The following is a 23,370-nucleotide window of genomic DNA, read 5'->3' on the forward strand; positions in this document are numbered from 1 at the left end:
TTAATGATCACCGACTTTCCTTGAACTTCAAAGCCCTATGCTATTTACTTTCATATTTATTATTTAATCATCACACAACTATATTTAGGTAGGTATCGTTGCAGGGGAGTTCCATTTGCAAAGATTACAGATCTGGAACAGAGTTGTACTCAAAGCTACAATGTGCCTGACTCCTGGGTTCATGCTCTTCATCGCAACTTTCCCGTGAGAAAAGTTCCTCTATGTGAGAGGAGAGAGACGGTGGAAAGGACAGAGATTTTCAAAGGACATCTGGAAAACTTGTATGACTGAGGGGATGGCCACATCTCTCTTAAGGTCCATCTGAAGGCACCCTCCTCTGGGACACGTTCATTTCTCAGAAGAAAGAGTATTCTTCAAAAACTCTTATTGTTTGGAGTGCTCATTTGGTACTTCCTGATTACTGATTTGTATTGCTAGTGCTTCTTTCCCGCTTATTTGAAGTCCCCAATTATATCTATAAAGTAAGCCATACATGAGAATGAATTACTGGACAGGCACCCCCAAAAAAACCGTGTTCTAGTCTTGTCTCTGGCACCTGTGTGAGACCTAAGTTTCTTTTCAACTTTAGTTCTACGGTACTCCCTGCCTGTGTCACAGTGGGTGCATAGTAAACACCTGATGTGATTAGTTGGGCTCAATATTTTGTCAGCAGAGGCCTGGGTGCTCCTAAGGGTAAAAGCAACAAGGTTTTCCCTGGGTGCGGTTATGCCCTGAGCAGTGTTAAGTTTAGGGCCTTGCTGCCTCCTGTAGGACAGATGTACAAGCTGGGGCCTAATCGCCGCAACGGGAGAAAAGGGGAAGGGAAGATATCCCAGCCATTAGAGGACATTGTGACATGCGTTTCTTTTAGACTTCACAGACCCTTCGGGACGTGGATTATTGATATCATTTTTACTGATGACGGAACCAAGATTTAGGTTAAACACTTAAATCTGGCATCCCCTACCCGGGCCCTACGTGCTCTCCAAAGACTCCACCTCTGGGCTTATTTACATCGCGAACCCACCCTCGTTCAGCAGCACGAGGGCCCCGCCCACTCATTTGCATAGGGCGCGCCCAGTCGCGGGACGGGTCCTCGGGCTTCTGCCAAACCCCCTTTCTCTCCTAGGCGCGTCCTCCGGGCTGCCCGGGGCCTCCCAGTGGGATGAGCACGTGTCCGCTGCCGGCCTCACTACGGACTGTGAACGAAGCGGCAGGCCCCCACAGGCCCCACCCCACCACGCTAGCGAGGGATCGGGCGGTCGCCGGGAATCGTCTTCCCGCGCGGCAGGACGCAGGCCTTTCCCCCGCCGCCCCCGAACTCCGGTGGGAGCGCGCCAGAGTCCAACTCAAGCGAAACCGCGGGCGTCCAGCCCCGCCCGGCCGCGCCCCGCCTCGCCTCACGCTAGACTGGGGAGGCGGGACCAATCAGCGAGCGACGTCTCCCTTCCGATTCGAGGCCCCCGACGCGCGGCTCACACCCCGAGCTCCCCGCGTGCTGATTGGCTGCGGGCGCCGCCGGTCCGGCCGGGAGGCGGGGCGGGCCGTAGGCAAAGGGAGGTGGGGAGGCGGTGGCCAGCGACTCCCCGCGCCCCGCTCGCCCCCCGGCCCTGTCCGCGGCGCTCGGCCTCGTTCCATTCCTCCTCCGCTCCCTCCGTCTTCCGTGCCCGCCCCGCGCGGCTTTCGGCCGGCGTGCCTCGCGCCCTAACGGGCGGCTGGAGGCGCCAATCAGCGGGCGGCAGGGTGCCAGCCCCGGGGCTGCGCTGGCGAATCGGCGGGGCCCGCGGCCCAGGGTGGCAGGCGGGTCTACCCGCGCGGCCGCGGCGGCGGAGGAGCAGCTCGCCAGCCAGCAGCCCACCAGCCGCCGGGAGGTGGGTGCGTGGCGCCGCGGCGGCCGGCGGCCGAGGGCGGAGGGCGGAAACGGAGGTGGGCTGGCGGTGGAGGGCGCGGCCGTGCGGGCGGCCGGTAGGGCTGCGGACGCGCGCCTGAGGGGAGGAGGGGCAGCGCGGGCGCGCGCGTCCTCACCCCCTCCTTCCCCGCGGGCGGCGGCCAGGCTCCGTTCCCTCCCCTCCCCTCCCCTCCCCTCCCTCTACCCTCCTCTACCCTCCCGCGCGCCGGGGCAGGCGGCCGGGCCCGGGCCTGGGGGCGGGGCGGGAAGACGGCGGCCGGGAGTGTTTTCAGTTCCGCCTCCAATCGCCCATTCCCCTCTTCCCCTCCCAGCCCCCTCCATCCCATCGGAAGAGGAAGGAACAAAAGGTCCCGGACCCCCCGGATCTGACGGGGCGGGACCTGGCGCCACCGTGCAGGTAAAGCCTGAGCGCCCGCGGGCCTCCGGCTAGGGGTGTGTTTGCGTGCGTCCGTGGCCGGAGCGATGGGCTGTGTCACATGGCCGCGGCGGGTGGGGGCTGGGGTGTGGTGAGTTCGGGGGCTGTGGGTGCGCCGGCCCGGGCGTGCAGGTTCGGGGGCAGAGAGCCGGGGAGGTACGGTGCTCGGCGGCCCGGCGCTGCCGCCTAGCCTGGCGGGGGTGGGGGTGCCTGCGTCCCTTCCCCTCGCGGCTCTAACACTCCATAGTTTGTGGTTCTGATTTTTAAAGCCGAAGGGCCAGAGCTCTGGTTTCAGGAGTTGGGAAGCCTTGTTAGGGGCGCGTAATACTTTACCTCCACTTTTTTTTTGGTCCCGTAACCTTTGTTAACCATAGTAGTCTCGGGTTTTCCATGGCTTGTGTGTACTCACAAACACGCACACAGCTGATAACTGTGATCATCCTTCACTCACTTGTGAAAGTTGTTCTGCGGGTGGAGCCTATTAGTTTTTATCACACGCTTTTGGAAAAGCCCTCGAAGTGATTTCTTGTATTTCAAACTTGGTTTTCAAAATTGCAACTTACACTTTGTTCTCTTGGAGGGGGATACTATCTTTGGGTCAGGTCCTTTTTTGTCTTTTATTTATCCTTACGATTTCCTTTTGATCCTAAACAGAAAATACCTGGGTTGGTTTTGTTATTCCTTCCTCTTAACACTTTAAAAGCAAAATACCACCAGTGTATTGTCAACCAAATCTTTTAAAAAGAAATCTCCAGGGAAAACGAGTTTGCAAGCAGCATTTTCCATCAAAGTCATGTCTTGTTTGTTACAATTTGGACTATCTTAAATTTGGGTGTGTGAAACTTTTAAAACGACATGTGTAAAATAATTGTTAATAAATAAATAACTTAGAGTAGTTTACATCTTTTTAGAAATAGTCCTTGCAATGTGAATTTCCAAAATTCTTTTTCTCTCTTCTGACTCCATATGAATTGAACCTGATAGTTTCGTATGAATGAATCGCTGATAGGATGTTTTCCTTTAGCCTAATAATAAATTTGCTCTTATGCTGAAAATTTGCTATTCTACTTTATCCCTCGTTAAAAAAGTTTCCATCTTACAGAGAAATTAGTCAAGTTGTTAAATGGAGTTTCAACAGTTTTAATACATGAATTAGTGAAGCAGAGATGGAAGAAATAATTTAAAATGAGTTTCATAAATATACCATAGTTTGAGGGTTTTTAAAAAGTTTGCCTTCGGAAAACCCATACAAGATATTTAAAGAATATCCTCTGCCAGAAGATCATTTAGCAAACGTTTATATTAAATTCAAAAGTAATACTTTTATTTTTAAAGTTCCTTACCCTTTGCTGTAAACTTAGATTTGGTAGTAAATATAAATAGTTTACATCTTTCGGCATTTCTAAAGAGTGTATCCACTTTTACTATAAATATTAAATTCTATTGGATTTAATTGAGTTCAAGGCAATTATTTATCCTGGCCAGGTTTAATGTAATGTGATTGGAAACGTTGATTTTGGGTTTTAGTAAGAAAATGCTCTTAGAGCTTGGTTTTTATACTTAGCCACACCTTCTTAAGTGTGGCCACAAGCATTGTAGGTGTTCAACAAAACTTTGGTTTTTCAAGGTTGTAACCTACGTATACTTAGTCATAAGTGGTCATGTCTCTACACAGTCTGTACGCTTCATGAAATAATAGTCTTTTAAGAAACTGTGCAGGGTAATTTCCTGTTGTTTGTGACTTATCGGGCTTGGTATGTGTTTTAACTCTTGTGTAGGAATATTGGGGATGGTTTTGTGCATTTCAACAAAACTTCTCTTTGATAGGAACAAAGGTTGTTTCTATTCTACTTCAAGATGGCCAGAGGTGGTTGTCACCTTTTCATTTTCACATTGTAAATATTAGAATCATGTTGCTATAATCTGGTTACTTCACCTTTGGGGGAATATATGTGAATGGAAAAGCTCAGTTTAGCTGTGTAAACTGTTGGGCAAAGACCTATTGAATTTTTACATTTTGCAAATATTGTCAGTTTTAAAAGACTTTCCTTATTCTTTTTTGGTTTTGATTCTGTTGGTTTTGTGCTTTAGGGCTCCAAAAACCTCGTTTTGTAGCAGCTTTAAATACAGGTGTTTTTGTAATGCATATAAAAACTGTATTTAGTGCAGCCTGGCAGATGGAGATTTATTCATATTCTTGGGACAAAGAGTCATTTTTAGAGGGTGGAGGGGGACATGTCTTTTAGATTCCTAGCCTTCTGATGTGTGTGGAAGAGCCATTTTTAGGCCCATAGTTTCTGTAAGAGGTAAGATGTTTTCCACTAAGTATTCCAAAGGTATGTCAGAAAATGTGAAATGTAAAGAATTTAAAACCAGTTTAGGAGAGGTTATGTATTTATTTTCAACAAATATCTTGTATTGAGCAAGTAGCATTTATTCATTTATTCAACAAACAGCTTTTTCTGTGTGTCAGGCTCTGGACCAGGCAATAAAGTATCTTACCAGCAAACAAGTACACCCCTGTTCCTTAATGGAGTTAGAAAAGTGGAAACTCATGTCCCTTGCCCAATTCTCCAGTGTTCAGAGTAAGACAGTCGTTAGTGTACAAATCAGGGGCACATGCGTTACTGAGCCATTCCTAAAGTATGCTTGCCTTGCTTCCTATCACATGTAACGGATAGCACTAGGGAAGATGTCATGTCACTCAGTGTCACTGGGAACAATTGTCACCAGTTTTACACAGTTTATACAAACTGAAGATACAGCCAGTCTTTCAGAAACATGTTTATTGCTGAACAGATGTACACTTGCAGAGCTAAGCTTCATCTGACCTTAATTTGATCACTTATTGCCCTTTAGTTACAGAAAGTGGTTAAGGAAAGAAAGCAAAGTTGAATAACTCAGGTTCCAGTGGAAGGATCAGGAATAAAGTGTAAAAAACAGGTAGTTAAACCGAGACCCAGGATTGGACAGCAGTCTTGTGTAGTGGAAAGGCCTTGGGTTTTGGAATCAGAGAGCCCTAGGCTAATATTTTGTTTCTCAGTTACAATATTGGGCAATTTACTGCTTAACCCCTGACGGTTGGTTTTCTGACAGAAAATGGAAGTAATAACCCCTTCCTTATTCAGTGATCACAGTTAAAGTACCTAGAACATTGCCTGAGACATAAGGGTCCTCCCAAATGATTTCTTCCTCTCTTGTAGTTGTGGGTTTGTTACTTGGGCTTTTTCTAATCCAAATGATTTGCCTACACTATTATTATTGACCTATTATAAAATGTATATGAGAAGCATACAACGAACAACAAAGGCCTGAGATAGCCAAATTGTCCCAGTCGATAGCTTAAAGCTTAGGAGAGCCTTGGAGCCTCTTAATAAGAACGCATTGGCATTTACTTAAAGTGTTTCTAACAAGCAAACTTATCTGGCTTCTAAACCTGCGCTAGATTAGAAACAAGTAGATTATGGGTACTGTGGGAGGTTTAAAGGGGGTGTGGTGGGGGCTGGGTAGTAGGATGTTAGACTAGTGTCTCTGGTAAGAAAAAAACAGATAACAGCCCAGTGAGGATAACAGAGATAATCTACAAGACGCAAAAATCGTCAAAGCCTGACTAGCATGTCTGGGGCCATTGAGTGCAGGACCAGACCTGAAAGCATAGTAACGAATGTCCATCAATTAGCTTAAGTCATGTTTGGGAAAATCTTTTTAAGAGTGCAGTAATCTACATAATATACTTTAGATTGTCACTCACGATGATTAAGAAATGTTCTTAAAGGGGTTGAAGATTGTGCTATAGCTTACAGTTTATTTCATGAAAGATCCACAGTACCTGTTATGACCAAGATGTTTTCATTTGTTTTGCCATTCAGACAGCCATTCAGATTCTAAGCTGAAAGGATAGCCAGCAGTAAAGAAAGGCTGTCTCAGTGTGGTAGCACCCTATGCCACCCACCCCCTTTCTTCAGAGTAGGTAATTTTTTTGTCAGTCTACAGAAGTATCATAAAATTTCACTTGTGCTTTGACAGTAGCGTATGCTTTTCACTGTGCTTTGAGACAGAGTATGCTCGAGATTTCTAGGGTAAAGCAAGAGTGGATAGTTGGCCAGTCTCTCTGTTGAGGGTTTCTTGACTCTTGTAATGTCTGCCCAGTATTAGCATTGATAATACTTCTGCCCAGTATTAGCATTGTTAAGTTTTTTGATCTCGTTTCTTCTAACCTTATTTCAGGGTTACTTTTTAAACCATCTACACCATCAGATAATTATTGGTGACCTTGTAATGTGTAGCCTTGGCTGTTTTTAAAAATCGGATTTTTTTTTTTTGTAGCAGTAGTACAAAAAAAAGTACTAGCCTTTTTGGTTTAAAAATGCATATTTGGAGGCTTATTGCTTGTCACTGATCAATTTTGATCATTTTTTTCAGGTTGGTGTAATTGTGATGTATTCAGTTAGGACATAATTCAATGTTGATTCTAGATTTACATCTCAAAGATAGCTCTCAGCTTCAGTTCAGCAATTTCATGTAGGAAGAATGTAATTTTTCCAAGCCAGGTGGATTTAGACACTGCCTTTAGTTTGGTCAGATAGCCAGAAATATTAGGGCAATTCTGTGTCTTCTGTGCTTGCCTCACATTGTACAGTGTGAGTGGTTCTCCTTGGCTCTGTGGGTTCCTCTTATTTGTAACTGAGACATATTGATAGGACAGGTGCTTGATGTAGCTTTAGATTTATACTCTTAAGAAAATAGAAATTCTAATGTGATTAATTCTTATCAAAGTTTGTAAATTTACTGTGTAATTGTCATTAATTCTCCTAGGTAGCCCTGTCATTTTTCAAAATCTGGTTTTACATTGACCTCAAGGCTGTAGAGTAGTGGAAAGTGAGGATAGACTTTAGTTGCTTCTTTTTAGTACACGTGTCTACCTTAATGTAAAAATGTGCATTTCCTTGAATAATGTACAATGTCATACCTTCCCTCATTTTGTGGGAAAGGGGGATGTAGTTTTACATTTAATATATTCAGTAAGAATAATCTTGAGTGAACCACTGGTGTTCCATCTGTTCATTAGTTTGAGTCTCTTAAGTCAAAAAAGACTCTTGCTCTGAGGAAGTAGCATAGTAAATCTGTGATCTTATAGTTTGCCTATAATTAAAAGTAAACTACATTTTCATATGCTGCTTCAGCTACTTCCAGAAATTCTATAAAGACATAATGGTTAAGGTCTTGTAAATGTCAAGGAAATGTTCCATCCTCATCACATCTTTCATTTTAGAATGTGGAGTGGTGAGGCTGAAGGCAGTGGGTCACGCCTGTAATCCCAGCGCTTTGGGAGGCCGAGGCGGGCCGATCACTCTGAGGTCAGGAGTTTGAGACCAGCCTGGCCATCATGGTGAAACCCTGTCTCTACTAAAAATGCAAAAATTAGCTGGGTGTGGTGGCGGGTACCTGTAGTCCCAGCTGCTTGGGAGGCTGAGGTAGGAGACTTGATTGAACCGGGAGGCCGAGGTTGCAGTGAGCTGAGATCCTGTCACTGCACTCCAGCCTGGGAGACAGAGTGAGACTCCATCTCAAAAAAAAAAAAAAAAGAAAACGTGGGGTGGTGAATCTTTTTTGCAGAGTCCCCTGTATAAAATCCTCATAAATGATGCTGTGGAAGCTGGGCCCATGAGCCTTCTCCCTTGACTTGAATGAACTATTGAAACTTTTTTGTTGACTAGAGATACTTTATCTGTGACAGTGAATGCAAATTTTCCTTATTGAGATCAGCTTTTAAAATTCTCTCTTTTTTTTTTTTTTTGAGATGGAGTTTTGCTCATTGCCCAGGCTGGAGTGCAATGGTGCGATCTTGGCTCACTGCAACCTCCGCCTCCCAAGTTCAAGCAGTTCTCCTGCCTCGGCATCCCAAGTAGCTGGGATTACAGGCATGCGCCACCATTCCCTGCTAATTCTGTATTTTTAATAGAGACAGGGTTTCACCATGTTGGTGAGGCTGGTCTGGAACTCCTGACATCAGGTGATCCGCCCTCCTCGGCCTCCCAAAGTGTTGGTATTACAGGCGTGAGCCACTGCGCCCAGCCTAACATTCTTAATAGGCAGTTAGGTTGTAGTTCATTTTAGCTGATCAATTAAACATTTTTTTTTGTAAACGTTTTAGTTATCAGGAGGGTCCAGCTTTGGCCTGAGGTTGTGCGTTGGCCGTTTCTGCTCTAAACCAGTAGTAGTCAGACTTAATACATGCACACACCTGCGCACACAGCAGCAACTAGAAAGCCTCGAGAGAGAAATACGCAGGATTTCAAAATGTAAAGCAGATAAAAGGAGTAAAGCTGTTTTGTAGAAGGAAAAATAGGCAGTTGTTGAAGTCCTGCCTGATCAGTTTTCCTCTCATCCTCACCACTAGGAAGCCTTTGAAGCACCACTGAACAGTAGGTCTTGGAGAAATTTTTGCTGTAGACCTGCTCTATCTTAACAAGTAGCTGCCAGCCACATGTGACTATTCAGCACTTGAAATGTGGCTGCTGTGACTGAGAAACTGAACGTTAAATTTTACTTAATCTAAATTTAGATAGCCATATGCAGCTGATGGCTACTGTATTAGACAGCACAGATGCCCAAGGACATTTACATCATTGTATAAAGTTGTGTTGGGTGGCACTACTCTAGACTTTCCTTTAATTGAACTTTTACGGCCTGAGGACCCCACTCACGTGATTTGACGTGGTATTAGTTGCTGCTTCAGAAGAGGTCAGGATAGACTGGGAATTTGAAGAGCGATTGGAGTACTTATACTTTATATTTGTGCTGATTTGAGTCTGGGCCTTTGTAGTGTTGTCATAGGTGCTTTTTTTTTTTTAATAATCTGGGAGTGATAAACCAATATGTAAGTTATATGTTTACAAGTTGATTATAGAGTTGTGGATTCCACAAAACTCATTATAGGTGATAGGAATATAACTCCTAGGTAAAAACAAAAACAAAACAAAACAAACAAACAAAAACAAATAGGTAGTCTCTTTACACAGCAGTCCCTATTTAATGTGAACTTTTGCTAAAATAATAATTTTCTTGAATTAAATTCAAGCTTGCATTAGGTGTGACAGTCCATAAAGTTGAACACATCAATGTTTTCTGTTTGCTTTTGTTTAAAATAAATCACCCATCATTCTCCATGAGGGCCAACCTAGGTTTCCAGTTGGCAGTGTCTTTTACTAGCTTACGCTTTGGAAAGAACATAGTTATAGTGATAATTGAAAAATCTGTTTTTAAAAAATTGGCTTTTATGTATTTTAATTTTTTTGAGGTTTTCTGTTATCCCAGTTACTAATGAATTATTTATTTGACTAAAATTCTGCTGCTTTTTTCTCTGCCTTGTAGTATGTTTGAACATATATTGCTAAAAATCTGGGTCTCCATAGAGGATTGCTTCCAGGACCCTCCTGCAGGCACCAGAATCTGAGAATGCTGAAGTCCCTTATATAAAATGGTGTAGAATTTGTTTTATGCACGTTTTATTGTTATTCTTAAATTGTCTCTAGATTACTTAATATCTAATATAATGTAAATAGTTGTTATTCTGTATTGTTTTAGAAATGATGAGAAAAAGTCTGTGCATGTTCAGTACAGTCACAGTTTTTTCCTGAATATTTTTTATCCATGGTTGGTTTAATCCATGTATTTGGAACCCACAGATATAGTGATTTTGTATTATTTCTAGTGGGACCTTAGATGTTGTAGATGAGGCAGCACCATCATATTTAAAGTATGTTATATTGAAATAATTAACTTTGGTTTTCTTTTGAAATAAAAATTCACATAGGTATTTGGGGAATATTTTGCATTTCCCTGCAGTTTGAAGATTTGAAATTTCTCTTCCCTCCATACCTTTTAAAAGTGCAATCTACATTTGCATTCTACATTTACTCACTATCTGTCCTTGACTTCAACTTTGTGAAATTTTTTTTAACCTTTTTTTTTCACATTTCCCTGCCTACTGGCCTTCCAGATGAACTGCCAAGTTTAGCAGTCTCTTCTCAATGATCATACCTTCTTCAGTGTTTGCTATTATTGTTTATACTGTCTTTATCTAAATTTCTTAAAATGAGACAGACACAAGTTAGGCCCATTCTTCCTACTGTAAATAGATGAAAATGTTGGATAAAATATAAAACAAGTTTTCTCTTATGTATATAGGTTATCTTAAAGGGGGAGGGAAAGTGCCCAGGTACTAGAAACTTAGAAAAATCAGTCAACTTTAAGGAAAGTCTGGCTGTGGGGCATTTACTAGAGATAAGATTCAGTAGCTGGGGCTGAGGGGCTGAGATTATAATACCATTCAATGAAAGGAGACAGAACTCTGGGAACTGTGTGCTTAAAAAAATTAAAAAATAAAAACTGTTCTCATATCATTGAAACATCTGGGGCTTCTGGGAGAAAGAAGCCTCAGACCTCTCTATGGAGGAACTGGAAAAACAGGCTTTCGATGGACTTAAATATCACAGCAAGGCAAGGCAGGGTCAGTGAAAACAGATCTACAGCTGCATGTGGAATAGTGAATTTTTATATACGTAATACATGACTGCAATCCAAAATTCAGGGATACGCAGTGAAGAGTCTCTTTATCGGTCTGTTCTTTGCCATACAGTTGCTAGTCTCAAAGTTTTGGAATTACAGGTGTGAGCCACTGTGCCTGGCCAGATGTGTGAATATATCATCAGTCCTCTGTTGAACGTTTAGATGATTTCCAGTTTTGTGGTATTAAAAACAATGCTACAACAAATAACTTCGTTTATATAGCATTTTGCTCCTTTGCAGGTTTGTCTGTAAGATAGTTTGCTAGAAGTAGTTCAAAGAATATCTACATTTGTAATTTATTTTAGAGAATGTGCTTCATTCATTTTTTTCGAATAACACATGCACATGGTATAAAAGTCAAAGAGAACAAAATAGTAAATACTGAGAAAACTAAGTCTCCTTCACATCTCCTACCTCCCGGTGCCCAGTTGTGCTTCCCAGAAATGTAATCACTGTTTCTAGCTTCTCGTTCATCCTTCTAGAGTTGCTCTGTCCAGTGTGATAGCCACTAGCCACATGTGGCTATTGAACTCTTGGAATCGAGATGGACCACAAGCATCAAATACACACTAATTTTCTGACAGTACAAAAACAGAATGTTGAATATTTCAGTGGTTTTTAATACCGATTGCAAATTGAAATAGTATTTTGGATATATTGGGTTAAATTAATAAAATTATTAAATTATGATTTCATCTTGTAATTCCTGTTGTGATGGCATCAGGAAATGGGATCTTTGAGAGATAATGAGCCCTCATGAATGGGATTAGTGCCTTCATGAAAGAGACCCTTGTTAGCATTCTGTCCTCCATGTGTAGATACCCGAAAAAAGCGGCAGTCTGCAACCCAGAAGAGGGCCCTTACTTGGAACCTAACCATGCTGGTACCCTGATCTCGGACTTGCAGCCTCCGGAACTGTGAGAAATAAATTTCTGTTGTTTATAAGCCACATAGTCTATAGTACTTTGTTATAGCAGCCTGAACTGACTAAAGCACACCTGTTTTCACTTTTTTAATGTGGCTGATAAAAAATTTAACTGTATATGGTTTGCATCCTGTTTCTGTTGAATAGTACTGGTCTAAATAAATCCATACATATATAAATATGTACAAATATAAGAATTCTTGTTTAAATTTTTTTCTTTTGCATTGTAATCTTTGGAATCAGAAATCTGCTGAGATGTTGGTAAAGAGTGGTTAAAAACTGTTCTTTATGGCCCCATCAATCACCCTTATCCATTTATCATTATAGCTCTCATCAGTGAAGACATATTCTTCAGGACCTTCCTGGAGAGTGTGTTGGCGCGGGGAGGGAGGGGCGGGGCGGTAAATACTTGGAGATATTAATGCCTTTGTTCTGGGTAACATAAGTCTAGGTTGGACTTTTTTTTTTTTTTGAAAAATTATGAAGTCCAGGATTATGAAGCCATTGCTCTCTTGACTTTATTTACAGTGTACTGTTGACAAAACCAAAGGCGTTTTGATTGTTTTCTGTATAACCTATTTTTTTGGTTTTTTTTTCCTCCTTGGAAACTTTAGGCCCTTTTTTTGTCCTTGGCATTCTGGTTTCGCTACCATGGGCCTTCATGTAGGTTTGTTTTCATTTATTTTACTGGGGTCTTGATGGGCCCTTTCCATCTGGAAACTCCCATCTTTCAGTTCAGGGGCTTTTTCTTAATTTATCTGACTCCCCTACTCTGCATCTCTGTATTTGGAATTGCTGTTGGGACATTGGATCTCTGGAACCAGCCTTCCAATTTTTTTCGCTTTTTCTCTACTGTTTCCTGTCTTTCTTTTCTCATTTCTGGAAGATTTCTTCTACTTTATCTTCTAGCACTTCTATTGATTTTTCCCCCCTATTTCTGCTGTCATGAGTTATCAAGCTACGCAAGAGCTGTTCAGTTCTCTGAATGCTGCGTTTGAGAGCATGCTGCTCTTTCTTCAGGGTTGCTAAGTCTTGTTTCTCTGGCCATATTGATGTTTTAAAAGTGTTTTCTTTCTCTGTATAGTCTTTTCTTGAAGCGGATTTTTTTCTGATTTTGTTTGACGTTTTTCCTCAGATAAAGTAATTCTTAAGAAGTGGGGATCTAAAAAGCTGATCAAAAACTGAATGTGTGGGTGAAACTTGTATCCTTTCAGTTTCACTGGAGAGGGATCTGAGCAGGCTGTTTGTTGGTAAACTCCCAATATTAGCATCTGTATGCCTTTCCTCCTGGGTTGGTCAGGTACCCTGGTGAAGTCTTTTGATCTGAATAACTGGGCGGAGGTCTGGCTGCTAGTATTTGGGAGCCAGAACCCAGTGGAGGAAGAGGTTTGGGAGTCGACGTTTAGCATAGTGTGCTTATGTTCATTAACACCCTCTTTTCTTTCTATTTATACCCAGGCCATCTCCTAGTCCAGGGATTGTTGTTTTCCCCTTTGCAGAAAGTAAACGTTGAGGCAGAGGATTAGTTAACCAGAGACAGTAGGGGCGCAAATCTAAGAACTGAATTCTTTTCTACAAAGCTCTAACAAGTACCACCTATTACTCCTTCCCCCGCCTGGCCCTCAGTTCTTGCCGTGACTTGCTGTTGGTTCCTTAACTTTTTGAGGATTTCTGTGTTGATCGTTTGTGTTCAGCTTTCCCTACAGCTAGCCTAGAGTTAGTAGTTTCTGATCTGTTCAATTACTACTCACCCATTTTCCAGCCATTAAAAGTTTGCTTCTGTTTTCTCCTTACCTCTTCTCCCTATCATGAGGTTTCTGCTTTTTAGATATTCCCTTGGTCGGGTGTGGTGGCTCATGCCTGTAATCCTAGCACTTTGGGAGGCTGAGGCAGGAGGATCGCTTGAGTCCAGGAGTTAAAGCCTGGGCAACGTAGGGAGAACCCATCTCTTAAAAAAAATTCTTTATTATGGTTTTTAATAGACTGTTTTCATCTGCAATGCAATGATAAGTTAAAGTTTTCCATTAAAAATTTTTTACCAATAACTCTCCAAAAGAATTGAAATAGAATAATGTGTAACTCCAAGTCAGTGGGGATGAGGGGTGCAAATGAAGAGAATTTGATCACTCCAGTATAAGGCAGGGAAGAATAAAAAAGCAAAGAAAAATGGATAGATATTAGAAAACACAAAATAAGATAAGAATTACAGGGATAAATCAAATCTGTAATTGTAGTAGAAAATTTTAATGTACCTCTCAGTAATTTATGAAAAGGTAGATAGGTAGATTTAAAAAACTACAAGGTTATAAAGGATTAGAAGAGTACAATTAGCAAGCCCCCAACAATTACAGTTGATACATTCTGTAAGGAGAATCGCTTGAACCCATGAGGCAAAGGTTGCAGTGAGCTGAGATTGCACCACTGCACTCTAGCCAGGGCGACAGGGCGCGACTCCATCTCAACAACAACAACAAAAATAGTACCTTTGGTTTAGTGTATGTAACTAAGTTGAAAAGAGTGCCAGGATTGATAGAGGAGAAAAAAAATGGACAAATGTATTGGAAATGAAGAGGTGGTGTAACTGCAGACAAATTGAGATTTTAAAACTGCAAGAATACTGTGAACAGTTTTATTTCTTTAAATTTGGAAACAGGTAAAGTGGACAATTTCTAGCAAAATAAATTACATAGTTGGCTTAATAAGAATTAGAAACTTCACTAGATTATGATTTAAAAACTTAAAAGGCGGCCGAGCGCGGTGACTCACGCCTGTAATCTCAGCACTTTGGGAGGCTGAGGTGGGCGGATCACGAGGTCAGGAGATCGAGACCATTCTGGCTAACACGATGAAACCTCGTTTCTACTAAAAATACAAAAAAAATCAGCCAGGCCTGGTGGCGGGCGCCTGTAGTCCTAGCTACTTGGGAGGCTGAGGCAGGAGAATGGCGTGAACCTGGGAGGCGGAGCTTGCAGTGGGCCAAGATAGTGCCTCTGCACTCCAGCCTGGGCGACAGAGCAAGACTCTGTCTCAAAAAAAAAAAAAAAAAGAAACATAAAGTCATGTTGGAAATATACCTATACCAGACTGGGCGTGGTGGCTACCACTTCGGGAGGCTGAGGTGGGTGGATCATTTGAAGTCAGCAGTTCGAGACCAGCCTGGCCAACATGGTGAAACGCCATCTCTATCAAAAATAACAAAAATTAGCCAAGCGTGGTTGCAGGCGCCTGTAATCCCAGCTAATCAGGTGACTGAGGCAGGAGAATCACTTGAACCCAGGAGGCAGAGGTTGCAGTGAGACAAGATTGTGCCACTGCACTCTAGCCTCGGCGACAGAGTGAGATTCTTTCTCAGAACAAAACAAAATAAATATACCTGTACCAATATAAAATTTTAAGTCCTCAAGGAAAACACCAGACTGCAAATGAAAACCCCATATGGACAAGTGCAACCAAACATGAGGAATTAACTCAAATCTTATACAAAATGTTACAGAAAAATTACTTTGCAAGGCTACTATAATCTTGATACCCCAACTGGATAGTGTGAGAAAGGGATATAGGCTGCATTCTCAGCAATGAATGTGGCAATAAAAATTGTAGTTTGTAAAATGTTAGCATTTACTCAGGCCGGGCGCGGTGGCTCAAGCCTGTAATCCCAGCACTTTGGGAGGCCGAGACGGGCGGATCACGAGGTCAGGAGATCGAGACCATCCTGGCTAACCCTTGTGAAACCCCGTCTCTACTAAAAAAATACAAAAAATTAGCCGGGCGAGGTGGCGGGCGCCTGTAGTCCCAGCTACTCGGGAGGCTGAGGCAGGAGAATGGCGTAAACCCGGGAGGCGGAGCTTGCAGTGAGCTGAGATCTGGCCACTGCACTCCAGCCTGGGCGACAGAGCGAGACTCCGTCTCAAAAAAAAAAAAAAAGTTAGCATTTACTCAAAACAAAAATACCATGACTAATTAGGGTTTGTCTCAGGAATGTAGTGATGATTAAACATTAGAAAACTCGTAAATGAAATTCATCATGTTAACACATTAAAGGAGAAAAGTCATATAACTTTGGACAACGGGAAAGCATATGATAACATTTAGTGTTTCTTCGTGACAAAAATTCTTAGAAAATGAATACAAGAGAACTTTCGAAAGAGTGTTAAAAAAACACAGAGTACTGACAGCATAATTCCATCTATATGAATTTCTAGAACAGGTAAAATTAATACTCAGTGACAGAAGTCAGTAGTTGCCTGGGATGGGGAGGGTGGATAGACTGAAAAGGGACATAAGGGGGACATCTGAGATGCTGGAAATGTTGTCTTGTTTGGGATGGTGGTTACATGAGTGTAAACATTTGTTAGAATTATTGATTTCATGCTCACTCATGGCTCACGACCCTCAGTTTAGAGAAATTGTAGAGTGCAGCGTGTGGTGAAATGTCTCATCTAGCTAAGTGTGTGTATATACTAGCTTGCAGTGTAAAATGTACTTTTCACTGTGGGACTTTTTTTGGTTAAAAAGGTTGAAAGCTTCTGCCCTAGAAGAGCTTTTACCTAGTATAAAATGATATATGCCAGCGTATTCGTAGCAGGTTGTGAGAGAGGAAAATTGGAAACCTAACTAGTCATCCAGAGTGAATGGACAATGAACTGTGCTAGTCATAAAATGGAATGCCATGTGACAGCTAAAATGAATGAACTTAGGATTTAGGATTATATATGTATCAGCATGTACTGAACAGTATCAGACTTTCATATAAGTTTATAAAATGTACAGAACTGTATTGTATGGATACAATATGTAGCAAAACTGTTAAATGACCATGGGGGAACATCAGGGTAGTGATTATCTCTGAGAAGCAAGGGGGAGGGAAATGGTATCAAAAAGGAATGCATGGGGAGCTTTAGCTGTATCCATATCTTGTCTTATTTCTTACATCTGATCAAGTACTGCAAAATGCTAAGATATGACAGCTAGATGGAAAGTACAAGAGTGTTCGGTATAATATTTTTGTATAGTTTGTCTCCATTTACAATAAAAACCAAGATATCTGGAGAAATAAGGAAATTTAACAAGCTGTAAGGTTTTTTATGGAGAAAATTATGCAACTTATCAGTAGATAAATAAATGGAAATATTCATTTGCATAGTAGGAGTACTTGATATCATAAATATGTTTTCCATAAACTAATATAAATTCGTTGCACTTCCAGTCAAAATCCTGTAGGATTTTTGTAGAACATGCTAAACTTAAAGTAACCAGCAATACTACACATCTGAAAAGTAAGGAAGGAGGATCACCCTGGCAAATATCAAGACTAACTAGAAAGCAGTAGTAATTAATATTCTCTTACCTTGATGTTAAGTGTGAACAAATAACAGAAAGTGTGCGATCAGTACTTTATTTAGTATGAATTTGCTATGCGGCAGAAGTGGCATTATGACTTAGTGAAAGATAAACTTGAATACACAGGCTGTCCTTATGAGAGATGGTTAGATCACTGTCTCACCTCTTAAAACCAAATTTCTGATCTTTCTTTTAGAAACTTTATTTGAAAAGTAAAACTGAAGTGTCCATAAGAGTATCTAGAGGGGATTCTCTGTATTACATTGGGGTATTTATTTGTGCCTCACATTCCTCATTTGTAAATAATAGTACCTACCCCAGTTGGTTCTTAGGATTTGGAATTCTTGCTTACTGGACTCTTAGTTTTAAGCACTCAGTAAATGTTTCCTACCATATTTAGAGGCAGAGCAAGATTTCTTTGAAAAGAGGCAAGGTTGTGTCATAAAAGATTTTTAATTAAAATATAACTTTATGTGTTCCAAAAGACAATATAAAATGAAAAGTCATTCTAAGGATTTGGAGATTTTTTTGTAATACATACTCAGTGATAGAGTTATGTCAGAATAAAAACAGTAAGAAAAGGACCATGTAGTTGAGGACTCTGCAAAGAATATATACTGTTTAATTAAATGTGCAGAGAATGCTATTTGTCAACCTAGAGTATAGAGTTAATAACTTGAAGGCTTTACTACGAGTTCAGGATAATTAGAACTCTTACCTTATTGAAACTTTTCGGTGAGTAGTCTTAGAATCCTAATTTTACTGAGATATCATTTGGTAAGCTGACTTATTCAACTGTAAAGATAAAGTCTTTGTGTTCTTTTGAAATCTGCATTATGTAAGTATCACTTATTGCTGGAATTAGAATTAGTATCTGAACTTAGATTTCAATTCTGCAGATGTTGAACATTTATTTCAGTAGAGAATTTGCTGCCACACCATTGAAGGAAATCTGTGTATTCTGTAAATGACTCATTCATATTTTGATGGCAACTTGATCATAAGTCTAGTTTTCTTTTTTGTGTTTCATTTGTTTTTAACCTGGAACACATCGTTATCTGTTCCTTGTCAACCTACATTCAGTCTATTTACACTTCAAAAATATTGGCTAAAAATACTTCAGTTTTTAAAATAAAAGCTTAACTGAGATGTATTATCAGCATTACTTAACAACAAATGTTATTTTATTACATAATTTTAAAATTTTCCAGAGATATTAGACAGATGTCAGCCAGCTGTGGTTACTGAGACATGCAAAGGTAAGGCTGGTAACTTTAAGTGTTCACTTAGTTCCAAAATGGTTTTAACTCCTCTTGGAAGACATGGGACACTGAAATCATGTGGCAATACCAGGTCATGTGGCCATTCAGATGACCCAGAATAGGCTTAACTTAAGGTAGTTTCATTTCAGTGAAGAAAAAATACTGTAAAGATTTTACAGAAAACTTTAGGAATACAGCTTAACTCATAAGAAACATTTCTCCTGACAAAAGTGTAACAGAAGCTGGGCGCGATGGCTCATGCCTGTAGTCCCTGCGCTTTGGGAGGCCGAGGCAGATGGATCATCTGAGAGGTCTGGAGTCCGAGACCAGCCTGGCCAATATGGTGAAACCCCGTCTCTACTAAAAATACAAAAAATGAGACCAGCGTGTTGGCACCTGCCTGTAATCCCAGCTACTCCAGAGGTTGAGGCAGGAGAATTGCTTGAACCCGGGAGGCGGAGGTTGCAGTGAGTCAAGTCACGCCCTTGCACTCCAGCCTGGGCAACAAGAGTGAAACTCCGTTTCAAAAGAAGGTGTTACAGAAACGATTTACTCTCATTCCTCCTAATGCTGGAAATCACTTTTGTTTTTGCTGTTTATACAGAAGCTTCATTTTTTATTCATTTTTTTAAGCTAAATTCTTATGAATGGAGTAATTGAACAAAAGATATAGATACTTCTAACGAGATTCTTCTTAAATTTTGCTTTTTCTATCAGTTTTTCGCAAGGAACAGAGATATTACTCATGTTAACTCAAAAAGAGGTTTTGTTCTGAGGATATAATTGTGGAGTTGGAACAGGTCTGGACAGTCCTCAGAAACCAAGCCTAGAGACTGGGCGCTCTGCTTTTCTTCAAGACACCAGTTGTCTCAGCTAGCCCCAGCACACACCCTTACTTATACATTGATTGCTATCTCCCGAGTCTACTGTATTTTATGCTGTCTCCTGGCCATGTGATGAACATAGTTACTTACATAAAGGCATGTATAAAACTGACCCTTTAGCCTTCATGGTTGTTTTTCTTTCCTCATTCCAAATAGTGATGAATGTACCACTACATGCTACATTAGGTAGTTGGTCACATTAGTTGTGTTTCAATCCTTTTCCCTAAACTGCACATCCAGTAGATCAGCAAAATGCAAATTGTCACTGAAATAAATGAAGTAATACTCCTATCATTAGCAGTAATTTCTGTCTTCACTTTTTAATCTGCATTGGTCTTATTTTCCCCTCATCTTCTACCACAGTGCTTCCTGTGCACCATATTTTAGTGATAACCTAAATTTTTCATCTCTCCTAGAACATTTCCTGTCTTTAGAAAACATGCTGAACTTCCCACCTGGTGTATTCTCTCTCTCAGTACTTGTGCTCTGGTGTCAACTTTAGTGACACCTTTCCTTTCCAAAGGTTGAATTAATCCTGTTCTCTGTGCTATGATAAGACTGTGCTGCATACTACGGTGTCTGTAGTTGGCTCCTCTAGAGCATATTTTGTGGCACAGAGTAGGATTCCAACAGGGGCCAAAGGTAGCCAGGTACACTTTTTGCTGCCCAATAGTCCCAGGTTTTTAGTTGGTAGATTATTACGTGTGTTTGATGGAGTTTTGTGTATTTGCTTTATTTTATCAAGTTACATACTACAGTGCTTATTTGTGTGTCGTATTACAGTTTAACCGGGTTACTGTTAAGTTCACTGTTGCTCTTTTATTTGCATTACAATTCCCTAGTTTTGCGCAAACCTCATTTTCCCACCATTTCTACTATATTGCTAAAGAAAGTTACATAATCCTATTATTGACTCCTTTCAAATTTTTAGTGTTTGAACCCTAGTTGGACTCCAGGGTTGCTGATGCAGTATTGTTATGTGGCATTCCATACATCCCTAAAAAGGATTGACATGGCCAAATTTATGAAATTTGGCATGCTGTGTTGCCTCTTCCTGGAGGGAGGCCTTGGGACCAGTCTCCTGAATTGAGCTTGAGGACGCATTAATTTTTTTTCTGTTTTGAGTGGCGTGAGTATGATTATATTAGGTTATGGCCATTCTCTTCTCTTCTCTCTTCTCTCTTCTCTCTCTTCTCTTCTCTTCTCTTCTCTTCTCTTCTCTTTTCTTTTCAGATGGAGTCTCGCTCTGTTGCCCAGGCTGGAGTGCAGCGGCGTGGTCTTGGCTCACTGCAACCTCTGCCTCCCGGGTTCTCCTGCCTCAGCCTCCTGAGTAGTTGGGAGTATGGGCACTTGCCACCTTGCCCAGCTAATTTTTGTGTTTTTAGTAGAGACGGGGTTTCACCATGTTGGTCAGGCTGGTTTTGAACTCTTTACCTCGTGATCCACCGGCCTCAGCCCCCGCCTTGGCCTCCCAAAGTGCTGGGATTACAGGCGTGAGTCACCACATCCAGCAGTTAGGGCCATTATATTTTCTAACAAATTATACCAAGGGCTGAATATCTTCAGTTTGAGGACTTTTTTGAGAACATTCTTTTGATCATTTAAAGTTCTTTTTTGAGCTTTTACTTAGTTTCTTTTTTAGTAAATATACAGTTGACCCTTGAACAATGTGGTGGTTGGGATGCTGTCCTGCACAGTGAAGAATCTGTATATAACTTTTGACTCTCTTAAAACTTATTACCTACTGTTGACTGGAAGCCTTACCAATACATAAACAGTTGATTAACCCATATTTTGTATGTCACATGCATGATAAACTGTATTCTTTAAGCTAGAGAAAAGAAACTAAGAAAATCATAAGGAAGAGAAAATACATATACTATTCACTTAGTGGAAGTGGATCATCATGAAGGTCTTCATCCTCATTGTCTTCATTCTGAGTAGGCTGAGGAGTAGTTGGTCATGCTGTCTCACAGGTGGAAGAGGCAGACTGGGAGTCAGGCACATTCAGTGCAACTTTATGAAAATAATTAATTTTTGCCTGACTTTTTTGCATTTTCATTTCTCTGAAAATGTTTCTGTGTGGTACCAATCCTCCTTACACCTTTTGCTTTAGTTTCAGTGCCCATGGCATAGAAGAATCAGTGTTATAAGTCAAAAGCAGCCTTGAATAACTGGAACCATATTATAGCTAGATTGTCCTATGTCTTTTGTTTTCTGGCACTGCTTCTGCATCTTCTTCCTCATCATCTAGAGCTGATTTAGAAGCACTGGTCTCCATTATGTTGTCTTCTGTTAATTCCTCTGATGTGGAGTCTGTTAGCCCTTGAATTTCTCTAAAAAGATCCGTATCTTGAAGCCCTTCACTCCTCCCCCCCCACCTTTTTTTTTTTTTTTTTTTTTGCCATATCCACAGTCTCTTATGATTTCCTCGATAGGCTCTGGTGTAAATCCTGTGAAGTCAGGCATATCTGTACACTGTTTTCTCCAGTAGGAATGTATCATTTTGGACTTGATGACTTCCGTGGCTTTTTTCTATTACAGCAATGACATCTTCAATGGCGTAATCCTTCCACACTTTGGTGACACTCTATCAGAGTTCTTTTTTGTAGCATTGACAATCTTTTCCATGGAGTACTGTGTGTAATAAGCCTTAAAGGTCCTTACGACTCCCTGATCTAGAGGCTGATTTAGAGGTGTTATTAATGTCCTCTGGGACAAGTAGATAACTTTGACACATTTGGTGTTGGAATCATGGGATTATGGGTTACCAGGGACATTGTTCAATTTCAAAAGAACTTTAGAAGACAGTCCTTTACTGGCAGGGTACTTGACTTCAGGGACAAAGCATTGGTGGAACAAATCCAGAAAATGGGTTCTGGCTGCCCTGGCCTTTTTGTTGTGGCAGCTGGTATTTATCTTTTCCCTTCAAGGATTGGAGGTCAGCAGCCTTATAGAGAAGGGCAGTCCTAATCATAAACCTGACTGTATTTGCACAAAACAGTAGAGTTAGCCTGTCCTTTCCTACCTCAAATCCTGGTACTTGCTTCTCTTTTTGCTAATAAATGTCCTTTGTGGCAGTTTTTCCCTCTAGAATAGAGCGCTTGCGTCTGCATTAAAATCCTGTTCAGGCAGACACCCTTTCTCCTCAATGATTTTCTTAATGGCACCTGGGAACTCATCTACTTTGGTTGGCAGAAGCTCCTTTCCTGTTATCTTGACATTTCTTAAGCCACACCTCTTTCTAAATTCTCAGACATCTTTTGCTTTCATTAAATTTTCCAGCTTTAGATCCTTCACTTTAATTTTGCTTTAAGTTGTCATATAATGACTGCACTTTTTCTCAAACCATATGATAGTCTATAGGTACGCCTTTCTTTATAGCAATCCTGTACCCACTTAAAACCTGAATTTTCAATATGAGATAAAAAGTTGTTTCACAGAAGGTGCAAGGTCTTCACACCTGCTGGCGTAGCTGCAGTGACAGCTTCACAAATTTCTTTTTTTTTTAAACAGTAGTTCTTACACTGGATTCATTTATCTCGAAATGGCGGGCAACTGCAGCTGCAGACCTCAGTCTGCGGTACATACCAAGCAATTGGAGTTTTTCTTGTAATGTCCTGATTTTTCTCTGCTTCTTGGGAGCACTTTCAGCATCACTAGTGATACATCATATGGATCTCATGGTGTTAGTCAAGGCTTATGGTCTTGCACTACACATGGTGAAAATTACATGAGATATGTGAGAGATCACTTTTTACTGTGATACTCAATTTACTGGAGAGAAGAACTGCTCATGCAGAGATGATTAGCCCCACTCAGTGGATACCTGCAATACTTCTGCTCACCGTGATAGCAACAGGAGGTGGCGATGAAATTATTACAGTAGTGCAGTATGTACTACCGTTAATCTTATGTAGTTACGATTTAATACTTCATCTGAATGTTTACATTTCTCTTGACTGTAAATGGCTCCATATATGGTCTGTGTTTGTGTAAGTTTTGATCAATTTTAACTTTTTATAGTAGATTTTTGTATTTCGTGGTGGTAAATGATAGGCTAG

The 23,370-nt window shown here is 41.1% G+C and overlaps 1 protein-coding gene across 9 annotated transcripts in view; it reads left to right on the top strand.

Moving 5' to 3' along the window:
- Nucleotides 1-1,528: 1,528 nt before the first annotated feature.
- The window catches only part of SMAD2 (SMAD family member 2), a 97,487-nt gene continuing 75,645 nt past the window's right edge, over nucleotides 1,529-23,370 (top strand). For 5 of the 9 annotated variants that reach the window (XM_033177806.1, XM_033177810.1, XM_033177812.1 and 2 more), the window contains exons 1-2: nucleotides 1,736-1,871; nucleotides 2,221-2,306. The gene's annotated coding sequence lies outside the window, so the exon portion shown is untranslated. Of the gene's footprint in view, nucleotides 1,872-2,056; nucleotides 2,307-11,713; nucleotides 11,813-23,370 lie in introns of those variants that run through there. The other 4 variants (XM_033177807.1, XM_033177804.1, XM_033177805.1 and 1 more) reach the window with 3 other exon arrangements.

The sequence above is a fragment of the Trachypithecus francoisi genome, unplaced genomic scaffold (genome assembly GCF_009764315.1).
Source record: "Trachypithecus francoisi isolate TF-2019V2 unplaced genomic scaffold, Tfra_2.0 Lachesis_group19, whole genome shotgun sequence".
Lineage (NCBI taxonomy): Eukaryota > Metazoa > Chordata > Mammalia > Primates > Cercopithecidae > Trachypithecus > Trachypithecus francoisi.